Below are 14704 nucleotides of genomic sequence, written 5' to 3'. Positions count from 1 at the left end.
GTTCTTTTGAGTTTCATTGATTTTGTTCTTGTGAGCTGTTTTCTCTTTATTTCCTATACGTTTTTGAATACGTACCTGTATGTTTTAGATATTTAGTTTTTTCTTAAATATTGCACAGATCACAATTGATCTCCTAAATTTATAGCAGTCAGTTTGAATTGATATTTCAGCTTCAACACACACACACACACGCACACACACAGCCTATTGTCTTCATGCCTCAACCAGAAATAGAAAGGGTCCCTGTGAAAGTTGTGCCAGGAAGTGAGGTGAAGGGAGGACGTGTCATATCGTTGCTTTGAGAATGATGTGTTTGATGCTCAGACGGAGGGCTCAGATCACTTTACATTGTAACTGTCCCCCCTCCAAGAAGCCCTAGGCCCTTAATGGTCCCCAGCATCCCCCCCAGATGCTTCTTGACCACAGAGCCTTCTGAGCTTCTATGTTCCCCGAGTTATGTCCTTCCTATGCCCCCCACCACCTCTAGCTCCCACATTCACACACTGTTTCCCCCTTACCCTCATATTTATAAGACTGTCAGGTAACCTCGCCTCTGGAATTGCCACATGCCTCATGAAAGAGGTACAGAAGCATCTTATAAGCCGTTACTGACTGGAAGTGGATGCCCAGCTTCCTCACCACATGAGCTTTTCAGCGGCACTCTGCTCCCACATCGCCAGGTAAGCACCTTCTTCCACAGAGAACACTCATGACCGCATCCCATCAAATGTCAAGGTTGTCTGAATGGCTGCCTGGGTTCCTAGGGACCTCGCCCGTCACAGAACACAGTTCCACGGACCCCGGGAGGAGCAGAAATGTGGCCACGGCACAGACTCTGCCTCCAGGCCCAGGTAGGAGAATTCACCACAGAGAAAATAAGAACTCTGGTTTATTTATAACTTTTATCCAGTTTATATGTTTAAAAAAAATAGGATAGTTTTTAAAGACCCAGAGTTCTGATCCTAGCCCCACATATCCCTGGCCATCGAGGAAGGAAACTATTGTCCTTTACAATAATTTCTGACACTTTATCGGCAGGCCAGTGTTGATCACACACAAGCGTGTCATGGGGGTAAATAGACTTTAGATCAGTCTATGAAAAATAGGATATTGGGTGGAATGTCTTCTCTGGTCCCTCCCCAATCTAAAGACCCAACATTCTGATCACAAGTAGCTTAATTTTCCTTTTGTCTCTTCAGTTGGGCCATGAATGAGCATTGGCATGGAGTTGAAAGGGAAAGACAGGTGGGCCTTTAAAGGCAGTGAGTTCTAGACTCTCCAGAATCTTCTGGGGTCTCCAGTTCCATACCATGTCATGCATCTATCTCCACTCAAATCCGGGGACTTGATGAAATTCTGAACAGATATCTGGTCTTCGGGTTTCCTTCCACTGAGGGGCCTCTGTGCTGGGAGCAAGTGAGCAAAATCACGGGACAGCAGCCCTGGGAAATCTTCTCCCCAGCTGTGCTTATCAGAGGCCTCTTCCCTTCCATAAACAGCACCAGATGGAGTTTAATTAGGATCTTAGAAAGTAAATAACGCAAAACCCAAGTTGGTGTTTTTCCTGTCACCCAATGGACAAGAGGCTGTGAGAGAAAAATACAGGACATTAAACAAGATTACTTCCCCGGAGACTGAGAGACAAGCTGAAAGTGTCCTGGCTGGGCAGAAGTGAAGCTCTTCAGTTAAGGCTTACTTCACGCTGAAGGCCATCTGAGGTCCTGGAACACAGTGGCCTCCACGGGCTACCAAAGTCTCCTTTCTTCAGAGCTCACATTTGTAAACATATTTTTTTCTAGAGAAAAAAAAAAAAAATGAATAGCCTGAGTTTCTTTCATACCCTGTGGGCAGAGACCCAAGGCAGCTGGGGTCATTTTCCCAGTGTGCTCATACCCAGTGTAACTCAAGCATCCACCTAAAGGTAGAGGTAAGTTCTGTCAGCCCAGTTGGCTTATCCCAAATCATGCAACCTCCAGCTTCTAAGCAAATAGACCCCTGTATGTAAAACCTTCACCTTAAAGCCAACAACAACGGGACATTATAGACATAGAAACAGCATCCCTGAAGGGTACCGATGTCAGCCATGTTCCAGGGAAAGGCCCTCCGTTAAAGGCATTGACTCACTGGACTGGGGTTGTACCACCCTCTGTGAGCACACTGAGGGGTAATGTTCTCAGGTGCCATCTTATTTGTTGCCTGCAGAGCCGTGACGAGACATAAAGTCCCTCTTAGCCTTACCCCTTCCAGCTTCTCCCCAGCAGAGGCACTAACGTAAATTACGGTTCAAGAAAATGATTTGACCAGGCACCCAGAACTTCCGTTCCCCTGTTGTCCTCAAACAGGTAAAGCTGAACATGGAGACATATATGCACTATGACTGAGAGGCAATCTTTAGGTAAACGGAGCGGCATTTAGAAACTTCTGCCAACTTAGGTTGGTTTCAATGAAAACAACCAAAGCCGCTGTATTTTCCAACCATATGAAATAATGCTGCTTTATTGTCTTAAAAAAAAAAAAAAAGGAAAACATTTAGCCCACCCCCTGCAAGTCTACCCATTCAGAGAGTTGGGATCCATCCAAACAAAACGGTAGGCGGCTGTCTCTCTTCTGCACAATGGATGCCCTTGAGGCAGGCATCACCATACTCTCACTCACAACCTCTGTTCATCTGGTTGCTCCAGTATGGCACTGAAACTCCCAGGAAACAGGAGCCCGGGGAAGCCAGCAAAGACAGGACAGGGTAAGCAGCTGTGAGATGTGACATAGAAATAAGATCCCTCAAGGGGCGTCTGGGTGGCTCAGTTGGCTGAGCATCCAACTTCGGCTCAGGTCATGAGCTCACGGTTTGTGGGTTCGAGCCCCACGTCGGGTTCTGTGCTGACAGCTCAGAACCTGGAGTCTGTCTCAGATTCTGTGTCTCCTTCTCTCTCTGCCCCTCCCCCGCTTCCCCACTTGTGCTCTGTCTCTCTCTCTCTCGAAAATAAACAAAGAAAAAAATAATAAAATTTAAAAAAAAAGAAAATAAAGAAGAAGAAGAAGAAAAGAAAAGGGAAGGGAAGGGAAGGGAAGGGAAGGGAAGGGAAGGAAAGGAAAGGAAAAGAAAAGAAGGAAAGAGGCTCCCTCACAGTAAATTCTGTGGGAGAGTCCGAAACACAAACCTCAGGGAGCTAAGCTTGATGAACATAAATTTTTCATTCTTCCCATCAGCACCGTAGAAATACAGGTCCAAAGAACCTTCCACAAGCTAGGAAGTGCCCTGGGAGCTACTGGACTTAACCTAACCTCAGCCACAGACGTGATTAAGGAAAATCTGCACACTGTAGATTGGCAAATGCTGGGACTAGGCGCATACTGGGGAGTTGGGGAGCAGGCAGGAGGTCACACACGCTCACAGACTCACACATGCACACACACACACGTACACACAAAGACAAATAAATATTAGGTCTACATAACCATGGATTCATCGACAGCATTTCGCAGTCTCGTTGATAATGATTCAGAATCATTGGAGCTTGCTTTGGGCACAGTTGGGCTCTCCAGTCCCCTGCCCTACGTTTCTCTGAGTTTGAGCTTTAAACAATAGACCCAAAAGACACAACCATAGCACAATGATTACAGTCAAAGGATCAGAATCGGACTTCCTTCATTCTGTCATTCCATCTGACCCCTTGGAGTTCTTTGTGTTAGTTTCAGAGGTGAACATGGCGTGATTCTTTAAGATGTAGAGGTTGTTTTTCTTGGGGGGGGTTGGGGGGTGAAGGGCAAATATACATAATTATGGTCATTATGCAATATTTTTCTGAAATTGAATATTATCTTGAAAATGAAATGTAACCTCTTCAAACTGTTTTAAAACCAAAGAGGGCATCAAGACGACAATTTCTAGTTATTGCACGTTTACTGACGCTAATTACTGGACAGAGGAAGAGGTATAAAAACTGACCCACTTCGGGCAGCCAATTCACCTGTTGTTCCTTTTCATTTGCGACACCCACTTCCCGGAATGTTGTCGCCCAGATAGCAACATGGCATGCACCTGCACGTCCTCCGGCGTACACTTACTCGCTGACTTGGAATGCCACGTTCATTCAGTGAAATCACCGACTCAATATACTGAAGGATACGGGCCTTCGTTTATAATCTACAGGGTGGCCAGGCTGGTGGGGGGCGGGGGTAGAGAGAGCGCAGATGAATTTCAGAAAACAGGAAAACCATTTTCAGAAGCTGCGAGTGAATGTGGAGACACGGCATTCGCTTGCCCCGGCTCTGCGGGATGTTCGAGGCCTCACGCTGCCCTCCTTCGCCTTTGTCTTCACACCTTTAAAGAAAACCAAGAACACCGAGTCGGCAAACACAGAACTCACAGGTCTCAGGCTTCCAGCTATAAAAAGTAGTAAAGACCCAAAAGGAAGATCGCTAAGCCGCTGAACACAACATGACATGATGTGAAACGATGGCGCTCTTGGCTGGTGGTGCCCTCACCCTGGTCTTTGTGTCACAATGGCAATGAATGGGGGGCACTTACCTTGCTTTGCCCCAAACAGCGACGCATCTATTGTACTCACAGTCCTAAATGGAAATGACAGATAAGGCAAAAATAAACCCACATCTGGGCTTTGTATTCTTTACCGTTGGCCTCTTTGGCCACTAGCTTCTTACCGTTCAAAAGATTTCAAATTTAAAGTGCGTTTCAGAATCTAACGACGCAAGCTTTTACTTGCTAATCTTAGAGTGTGTGTGCGCGCACGCACACGGGAGTTTTTGTTTCTCCAAAATGAAGTCTTCCAAGTACGTATTAGAAATACCATTCCAAGTGCACAAAGCTCTCACTGCGATTTTCATCGGAATTGGGTCAAAGGCAGAGATCCATTCGGGGAGGACTGACAACCTGGCAATGTGAGGTCTTCCTTCCATGAGACGCCTTGAGTTCCTTCCATTCTTGTGGAGTCGGGAGTCTGCCCACGCACTGCTGACAGGTGGCTGTTAGTGCAGAAAGAGACAAGTGAAAGACAGGAAATGGTTAGACCCTTCATGTCCGGCCCCCTGTCCCTGCACAATGCTCCCCTACAAGCCCAAGCAACTCTGAACTGGCCTCCCAGTTTCTCCTCCTGATTTCTTTTGCCATTCTGTCGTTTCCACTAATACTGAATAAGTTTGGTTTCCTTCCCTTGACCCAGCTCCCCTTCTTGTTCAGAGCCCTTAGTTTCTTTTGGCCCCTTCTATACTTTTCTCTTCCAAATGCCTTCCTTAGTCCCTCCTCTTTACCTACACAAGGCCATTCATAAAAGTTAACATTTTCAGTTCCAAAAGTCAAAGTCGCTTTTAGCTTGAGGGGTTTTCCATGGACCTTTGTGGAAGTGCCCTTGAACATGGGGCCCAGACTCTGCAAGGAATAGCCACAAACAGAACCCTATGGTGTCACAAACGTCAGTCCCTTCTCCTTCTGACCTTCCCTTCCTGGAAGAAAAAGACCCTCTCCCCACCCCCCCCCCACCATTTCCTTCCCTTCCAGAGGGTTCCCCTCTCAACTGAAGGGCATCTGAGAGCCCCTCCACTAGAATGTTTGTTTTGGCGCTTTTGTCTTTTGAAAGAGTAGCTGAGAAAATGTCTTTATCGGGACATGATCCTGCCAAGTCCTATTTAGGCAACATCTTCAACCGGTTGATGTTTATTTCCCCTTAAATTTTCTCAAGATCACCAATACAATAACAATCAGAAAACTCCACCTGGAAACTGTAGACACAGGCTGGGTGGTCGCCAATGCCCAGCAGTGACACTATGATATAATGAGCAGCACAGCATCTTCCATGGGTTTCATATTAAAAGAGGAACCATGGCAATGTCTGATGCCCCACCGTCCAGCCCAGGGGTATACCTCCTCCCCAGAGTACGGAAGTTCCTGGATTCACTCATCTGTAGCACTTGTCCTGCTTCACTGTGAGTGTGGAATAAGATGGTTTTTTGCTAACCCACAGATAGTTTTCATCCCCATCTCCCAGACTCCTTTATAGCCCAGAAATTGCAGGGTAACCTGGCAGTGCTCTCCCTGGATGCCTCCCATCTTGGAGTGTCCTTCAATGCATCCAACATTTGATCATTAACTACTGGATGGAAGTCACAGCTCTGAGTACCCCGGGAAAAGCATGTCTGCCTATTTCCAGAACTTCATGGCGAAGCTTGGCAAAGATTAAATAACGTTGACTATGCCCTTCCCCGAGGATGGGTCCCAGAAGGGTTTGTGTCTACTGAACACTGAAATATGTACCAACTACCCCACACTAAAATTTCTCCAGCTTTTAAGCTTTACAAAAAACTGGAGTCTCCCCCACTCGTCTCCTACAGCTCAGCTCAGCCATCTTCTCTCCAGAGAATCACCTTTGTGTCCCTTCCACACCCCTCTCGCCTTGCACTGCTCTTCATGACGCCGAGGTCACGTATTCTCAACATAGTCTTTAGCCACTGCCCCTCCCGGACAGACCTCGTATACTACAGTCGTGTTAGACACAGAAACCAAATTGAATGGATAGAAAAAGTGAAAGGAAATTATCAGTGAGTTCTTCCCTCCTAGATTCTTTGTGCATCTGTCTGTGCTTAACAAAATTCTTTCACATCATTTCATTGTATCCTCACCTCAGCTCTGTTGTGGTCGGTTGGATAGGTAGGCTTATCTTCATTTTACAAATGTAGAAATTGGTGCTCACAGGATTGCCTAAGATTGGGAAAGGAAATCATTTTCTAACCCAGAATACCCCCCCCCCCAACTCCCAGATACCTCCATAACCACTTTTGAGTGGCCAAAAGTTGGCTTCATGTCAACTTCTCAGAGAAGATCTTCATGACCTAAAGTTAGATGCCTTCTCTGTTATTCTTCCCCTTGGGGATTTTCCCCTTGGTGGCACTAATCCTAATTTGTAACTTTTTTAAAACTTTTGTCTCCCCAACTGAGTCATCAGCTCTGTTAATGCAAGTACCATTTCTATCACAGTGGCCGTTGAAGTCTAGCATATGGAAGATGCTAGAACAAATATCTGTGGTCTTCTGACACCTGACTCTGTATTCTTTCCACTCTAATAAGCATTCGTGGAAAATTTCTTCAAAATGATCCCAATATTTAATTCTGGAATTGAGTCTCCTCATTACTATTAAATCATTAAACTGGAATGCCTACTTTTCGAGCAGTGTAGAGTCACATCGGTAGGAAATGTGGTATGTGCCCACAAAGTCCAAGAATTTCATGTAAATGGACAATGTCTCATGAAATCGTGATAGTATTTACTATCATTTGTGATGTGTCTGGCTGTTCTAAGTATTCTATATAAAAATTAACTCGTAAAATCCTCAACATTTCTCTCAGGTAGACTCCTCCATTACCCTCCATTCTACAAGTGGGGAAATTGAGGGCTGGAAGTGCAAGCATTGCCTGCCCCCTGCCCCCCATCCTTGGGAGAACAACTCCAAAATTTTCCCTTCAGGGTCATGGTGGCCATCTCTGGTACCCACACTGAGTCTCCTGTTTCCCCCTGAAAACATATTTCTTTGTCCCAATGTATGTCTTGCCTTGGAAGTCATGAGGAAGCCACACTCCAAAGGGGGTCTGAAAGTACTCTTTCTTCCCTGTCCATGGACTTAAGCCTGCACTTTGGCAGGACTGCTCTTTCTGTGGTAAGGCTTTACTGTCAGGGACTCCATTTGGGGGCTGTCTGAAATAGCCAGACACAAGATGGCAGCCAGACCCAGTGCTTTGGTGAGGAGTGAAGGAGCCTGTCCGTGCTAGCTGTGGTATGCTGGCCCAGAGAGTGGTGGAGAGGATCTGATGGTTGCCTCTATCTGCTGAAGTCGTCTTAACCTGTGGCCCACGCTGACCCTCCCTGCTTCTTTCAGGCTGCCTCTCCATTGCCCCTTTTCTCTGGGCGCTAGGCATGCCCCATATGCTTTGAGCAGCTCTAACAAAGGCTAGAGGGGCTTTAGAAATGTTCCCGGTGCCTGAATAAATTTGGAACAACAGTCCTGGAGTACTGGCCTGTTCCCTTTCAGATCCTCACTGGTTTCCCTTATGTGATCTTCTTCTCCCCTCTGATTGTTCTCTTACCTTGACAAACTCTTACTCCTTGCTTCTCCAAGAAACATGCCCATATGGCAAGGGGCGGGAAATAGCTTCTATCTCAAGACCCAACAGGCCATGGAAGCTGGCCTTCTTGGAAGCCAGTGGTCAGAACTGGCCTTGCTCTTCCCTCTCACTACCTCTCCCAAATCGAGCTTGTTAGTCCCCACAACCTCCAAAGAGACCCCGCATCTCCTGTCCCTTGGTCTCCTTGTTCTCTTTCTTTATAATGTCCCTGAACTCACAGTCCATGGACCTGTAGACAGAGAAAATTCTCCCACCCAGCCTTGAACTGCCACAAGCTTCTCCATGCCTGTCCCCAACTCTCTGATGTGCCTGCCGTTGCCACCTAATCTCATGGAGTTTTCCAGAATCCTCCTTGGCCCTCCTGCCCAGGCTGAGGGCCCACATGCCCTTTCCAGAGGGCATTAGCACCAGACTAGTTTGCCCCCTGCTCCCTACATCTAACATGCGGGATGAAGGAGATGCGTTTGTGATTAAGGCAAACGGTCGTGGAGAAACACAGAGACACTCCTTCAAGGCTATTGTGACCCTACCACTCCCTGGCATCCCTCCTACTTCTCTGGCCATTCTCCCTCAACCTCCTTGGACAGATGCACCTCCCTGACCCCAAGGCACCCTCGCTTTTCTAGTCCGTCTCCCTGGCAAGTTCCACCATTCCTATGGAGTAACTACCTATGGCAAATAATTCACCAATGGCTATCTATAGGCCACACCTCTCCCATGAGCTCTTGACCTGAATATCGCCTCCTTTCAAAGGCACCTCAACTCAATACGCTCCGCGCCTGGCAGCTGTGTCCCTGCTCCAGTGTCTGCCTTCAGTGTTGGTCAACTGCCTCTGCAATCTACACCCGCGGTCTGCCATCCTCCTCCACGTGGGTTACGTCCTCAACCCCTTCTCCCCAAGCCCCTCCAATCCTAGACACTGGCATTGCCTGATGGGTTCCCTGACCGATCCCCACTCCCCTCCCCCTTCTAACTGGTGTTAGAAGCTGGGGTCTTTTCCCAAAAACCACACAGCAGCTAGGGTCTTTTTTCAAAAACCCAAATGTGACCATTTCTCTCCGCTGCTTAAAATCTTTCCATGGTTCCCTGAGGCTTCTAGGACAAAACACGAAAATTTCAAACCCGATCTACAAGTTCTCACAGCCTCTTGACTTTTATCCCCAGCTTGCATGGCTCACTCACATACCTCCCCACATCCAAGAGCCCCCTTCGTTAGACAAGGTGTCCTCTAACGATCAGCACCCGTTTCTATTTGCCTGACACTTTTGGTATCCCCAGGACCTAGCCAGTGCCTGGCACACAGGAGTTCAACAGATATCAAATGAACGAATGGATGAATGAATGCATGAATGAGAGAGGAGCACACTATGCCCTGTCCCAGGAGCACCAAGAGTGGCCAGACTAAGACCCAGGGCCCAAAGCCAACTCAGATCAGATGGGCCTTCAGCCCAGGGTTTTATTAAAGACACAATCAAATAAGAGAGGAAGCCCCAACTTGCACAGCTGAGATAGAACCTCAGAAGAAAGACGGCCAAGCCTGAAGGATTTAAGGGGTAGGGAAGACAAGCTCATATTTCTTAAAGATAAACACGTTTGTGACCAAGGGGAAGCCACTCTAAATGACACCTTTGCACTGTCTCTTTGAGCCATGAACATGGCCTTCCCTCCTCCTCAAGGTGTGGCCCCAGCCCTGGGATAGAGAGGCCGATGTGGTTCCAGTCTTAGGAGTAGACGCTGCTTTGGGACAGTTGCAACCAAGGGCTGCTGCAGCCTGGGGTCAGAGTTGCCTTGCAGGGGCTGGACCATGTGAGGCGACGGGAAGTGCTTTGGCCCCCAATTTCCCTCAGCTGGGTCTGCCAAAGTTCCCACGAGAGGGTTCTTTTCAGCTAAGGCAGGGAGAGTCCAGTGAGGTTGTGAAACCACGCCAGAGGGCTCAGGCAGGCAGCCATGACTGCCTTGAAAAAGTTGAGTAAGAATTTGGTTAGAAAATCGAATCGCCATGCATGGCTGTGTGGTTACTGAAGGCTGAGCCAACCGTCAAGGTGAAAGCCTGGACTTTGGGCTCAAAGCCTTGGAGTCCACCTAGCTGCAGAGGGCAGGCACCAACCCCTGAGAATTTTAAGGATAGAACATTCTGACGGCAGTTGAAGGCAACCGTTGGAGCCAAGACCCAGAGCAGGGCAGAATTCACAGTCCAGGGAAGGATACAGACACCTTAAAGAGGAGCTCAGAGAGCATAAGGTCCCCTGAGGCCCCACAGCCAGGGATGGAAAAGGTTTCTGGAGACAGAACAGAACAGAAATGCAGGCATAGGAGGCTGCCAAGATATGGAAGAAGATCTGAGGGTCCGGGGCACATTGTAGGGGTGGGAACCCAAAGACACTAATGGGCCAGAAGGCAAACTGGCCACTCCGTATGGCTCTGCTGGGGGCCTGTCCTGGAAAAGACAAGGCTCAGAGTCTTTTCTGCAGCCAATGGCTAACAGACTCTTTGCTCCACAAGCAGGGACCATGGCTGCTTCCGACTCTAGAGCTTTCCAAAGCATGTTCATTCGGAATCGGGATAACCTCAGGTCCAGAGGCATCCTCTCTAGAGGCACAAACACAAGTTCCAAATACTAAACCCACTCATTCATTCATTCATTCATTCACTCATTCGGTCATTCAACAAATACTTATTGGGTGCCTATCGTGTGCTGGACTTGAGGAGTATAATAGTGAACAGAAGGACAGCCCCTGCCTCATGGAGATTACAAGCAACTCTATAATACCTCTCTGTGTTACGTATCTTAAAGGCACAGTTCATGGCACTTGGAGAGCTTTAAGCCCCAATGTAATGTAGGTATAGGGCTTCTCTAAGAACAATGAAGGTGGAACCTGAAAGATGAGTAGGAATTACCTAGTTGAAAAGGGTGTGAGGAGAGGGAGGGCAATGGTGCTCTAGGCAGAAGGAACTTCAGGAGAAATGTCTAAGTGCAGAGAAGAAACGTGGCAGATCTAAAATGCCCACAGTGGGGCAGGGGGCAGGAGCTCAGAGAGGCCTGGGAGAAATGAGGCTGGAGAGGCAGGCATGGGCCAAACCACGAACGCTCATAAAGGGCAGGTAGAATTTTTATGTTGGGAGTTCATGTTGAATGGTTCTGGTCTTGATGCCGAAGGCAAAAACACAGGCAGCCATTGGCAAGACCTTTGCAGGAGGCAAATACACAAGGTCCAATAATGCACATCCTAGGAAAAGATGAGTGTATGTATATTCATAAGCAAGGGGGTCGGGCTCCATAATCCATCAGTAGTAGGGAATCCCTATGCTTGTTCCCTAGGCATCAATTATGGAAGAGAAAACACACACACACACACACCAGGCATCTCAGGCACAGAAACTTTGTTGTGGACGTGGGTCTATGTGCATAATTCTCCAACCCAAGTCTATGTATCCAGGTAAAGGACACGGATTGCCATCCTCGGATTGCCATCCAATTTGCAAATAAGGAACTAAGTCTTACAGTCGTTAAGTGGCTTGCCAAAAGTCATAAAGGGACAGAATGAAGACTAGAAACTACCTTCTAGCCCATGTCACAACATGCTTGCTCTAAATACGTCGGCCCCAGAAGAGAGTAAACTAAGATTTATTTCCGCAAAAATAATTGCATTCCTATATGCTTAATGAAACAGTTGGATAATATAGTGGCTGAGTTCCACCCCTACGTTTGTAACGAAAGATAATAAACAGTGGATGATTTACCCATCCTCAAAGTGATTCGCTTAAAGCAAAAAAGGCCTCAAAATTATCAAAGGGAAAAAAGAGAAGCAGGAAAAATTGGAGAGCTATTGCAGTCACTTGTAATGAGGTAAAGGCGTCCAAATATCACGCGGGTCGGCGATACTAAATACTCAGCGGCGTCCATTGTAAGACTTGAAAACTTCATGCCGAAATTCATCTGGAAGATAAAGTTGTCACATCTATCAGAGAACGAATGCCTTGGCCACTCCACATTGACTGTAGGCAACATGAACATTACAACCACCATCCCGGCCCTTCTCAAATGGGCTGATGAGGGAGGGAGAGTGGATTAGCAGTGGTTTGAAAAAGAGAATCTGACAAATACAGGCGTGATAGCCTGTGGAGGAAAAACACAGGTGCTAGACACAGCCTTCTGGAAACTCCCGGCCCTGGGCCCTCCTACTCGCTGCTACTTACCAGTCAGCTCTGACATCCCCAAAACTATGCACCACGACCCCCTACCCCCCCCCCCGTCACCTGCCAGAGCTTCTTAGGACAAGCTCTCCGGTGGCTCTCTGGTCCCCAGTCCCACGCAGCCCAGGCCCATACACATCACTCTGAGATTCTGTCCATCGGGACAGAATTTGGGAGTCCCCCAAATCCAACAAGTCCTCAGCTCACTTCCTCCAGCTGACACATACCAGCAGCTTCACAGAAGCTCCATGGATGGTGTGTCCATTAGCAGCGAAGTCCTAAGGTCCCCTAAAGCAACCAGGGCCCTTTCCAAACCAGGCGTCCTGCCTGGTTCCTGGCTGGCCTTTGGTCCCCAAAAGTGTGAGAACAAGAGAACCTTCAGAACCGAAATGGTTTAGCTGTTCCAGAAGGAGACACAGAGGCGCTCTGTTCCTTGGTCCTGACCCTTCCCACATGGGCACTGGCCCCACTCTGTGTTAACTCCAGAATGAACTGGACGCAGTTGTGAGGCTCAAGGAAATGCAGCACGGCCCCCAGCCTTCATTGAAGGAATATAGAATTGATCCGAAGGGTCCTCCTCCCCCTTCCCTGTCCCCCAGGGGAGGCTGCAAGGTGGCTGCTGCTGTGCCCAGCAAAGTCAGGGAGGCCAGGCCGGGCGTGGGAGGACCCGGCCTGCATCCCTCTCCATGGCTGTCTTCCCTGAACCCCTGCACCCGCCTCTCTCCATGACGTTTGAGTTGTTGAGGTGAATGGCCGCTGAGCCCCAAGGGGAGGGGAAGGGGCAGGGAGAGGTGGGCACGAGGCAGAGAAAGAGAAGGCTCCACCCTATCGCCGGGATGACGCCGATCGGCACCACACCCTGGGCACGGGCCTTTGCCCCCCTGCCTTCCTCCCGCCGGGCAGAGGACCCCCATCTTTCAGATCCCAACCCCTTTTCTCCACCCAGAAAACTCCTTCCAAGTCACAGGCCTTCCCTGACCCTGAGAATCCAGAGAAGGGCGGGTTGTCACCCCCACCCCGCGATGGCTGGGGTTTTGTCTCTCCCTGCATCTGTTGGATGAGTCCCTTCCCCTTCCTTCTCCTCCCCTCCCTTTTCCTCTGCTTTCATGAGATGCTGTGAACCAAAAAAGAATGATAGTGATGCCTGTTCATCACTCTCATTTTCCTTGGCGTACATCCACACCCCACCCAGGCCTCCCTGCCCCAAGAAATATTCAGCCTTGGGCATCATGACGTTTCGTGCCAGGGCAGAGCCGGGCCCAACCGCTTCTTCTAGAAGGCTCTGGGTCCTTGCTTTTGACATTCCTTCCTTCTCAATCTTCTTTCAAAACCCATTTATGTGTTGGCCGCCCAGGGCACAACGAGAATTTCAGCAACCCGATGGAGGCTGTCATATAATTTCTGTTATTATATCTAAATGTTGCATGCTTCTCTCTGTCAAGTTGAAATAAATCTCCCCAGAGACTCCAGAAAAAATCTTCAGTGCCTCGCACCACCCTCCACAAACGTTGACGAAGCACCACGCCTTGTGAGAATTCACGGAGGGGCCTCTGGGGAGACTCAAACGTGCTCCCCACAGCTGTAGACAAACTGGCTTATTTTAAGGAGCGAGGCCGGGGCCGGATTCACATTTTAAGTCTACCCGCTGCAGCTAAAAACCTGAGTGGGGCTTAGTTTAGCAAATCAAACACTTGCTTTCTGAGCACGTGCCATGGACTAAGTACCATTTTTTATTTTGAAAAGTGTGCGGCCAGGGCGCCTGGGTGGCACAGTCGGTTAAGCGTCCGACTTCAGCCAGGTCACGATGTCGCGGTCCGTGAGTTCGAGCCCTGCGTCAGGCTCTGGGCTGATGGCTCAGAGCCTGGAGCCTGTTTCTGATTCTGTGTCTCCCTCTCTCTCTGCCCCTCCCCCGTTCATGCTCTGTCTCTCTCTGTCCCAAAAATAAATAAAAACGTTGAAAAAAAAATTAAAAAAAAAAAGTGTGTGGCCTTTAACATGGGAATACGCATGCACGTGGACAGAGTCAGAATTGTAAACTCACGTAAATATTTTCACCTCCTGAGCAGAAATACCCCGGCAGGGGTGGGGGGGGGGGGGCAGAGGGGGGTAGAGTGGGCGCTCCTCTCAATCTGTTGGAGTGTTTTTATCCCATGGATTGGTAGTGCTCCCCTTTGCCTGAAACGGGATGGGAAGGAAGAGAAAGGACACAATCCTGAAGTGTTTGAAGCCCGTGAACAAAGGCTCAGCCACCTCTCCCGGAGCCGACAGGGGAAGGTAGAGGTAGAATGAAGTGACCTGGAAGGAGGTGCTCCTGGATGAGTCCCAACTCTGCAGGGACGCACGCCGGCCCCACCTCCTCTGTTCATGAGCTGCTCTTTC

General features: G+C 48.6%; 1 long non-coding RNA gene across 12 annotated transcripts; it reads right to left on the bottom strand.

Moving 5' to 3' along the window:
- Positions 1-873: 873 nt before the first annotated feature.
- Positions 874-12328, bottom strand: LOC102902533. 12 transcript variants are annotated; one of them, XR_006598890.1, is made up of 5 exons: positions 6634-11503; positions 4892-4983; positions 4529-4572; positions 3969-4321; positions 874-1795 (listed from the first exon to the last, which is right to left on the bottom strand). It is a non-coding gene; the product is annotated as an uncharacterized LOC102902533 (long non-coding RNA). The 12 variants fall into 12 exon arrangements; XR_006598891.1 differs by having other exon boundaries at positions 874-1586; positions 1697-1795; positions 3969-4983; positions 6634-12328; XR_006598895.1 differs by having other exon boundaries at positions 874-1586; positions 1697-1795; positions 4040-4983; positions 6634-12327.
- Positions 12329-14704: the final 2376 nt, after the last annotated feature.

This window comes from Felis catus, chromosome B3 (assembly GCF_018350175.1).
Source record: "Felis catus isolate Fca126 chromosome B3, F.catus_Fca126_mat1.0, whole genome shotgun sequence".
Classification (NCBI taxonomy): domain Eukaryota; kingdom Metazoa; phylum Chordata; class Mammalia; order Carnivora; family Felidae; genus Felis; species Felis catus.
The sequence above is the reverse complement of the archived record's forward strand: the minus strand, read 5'-3'. Positions and strand labels throughout refer to the sequence as shown.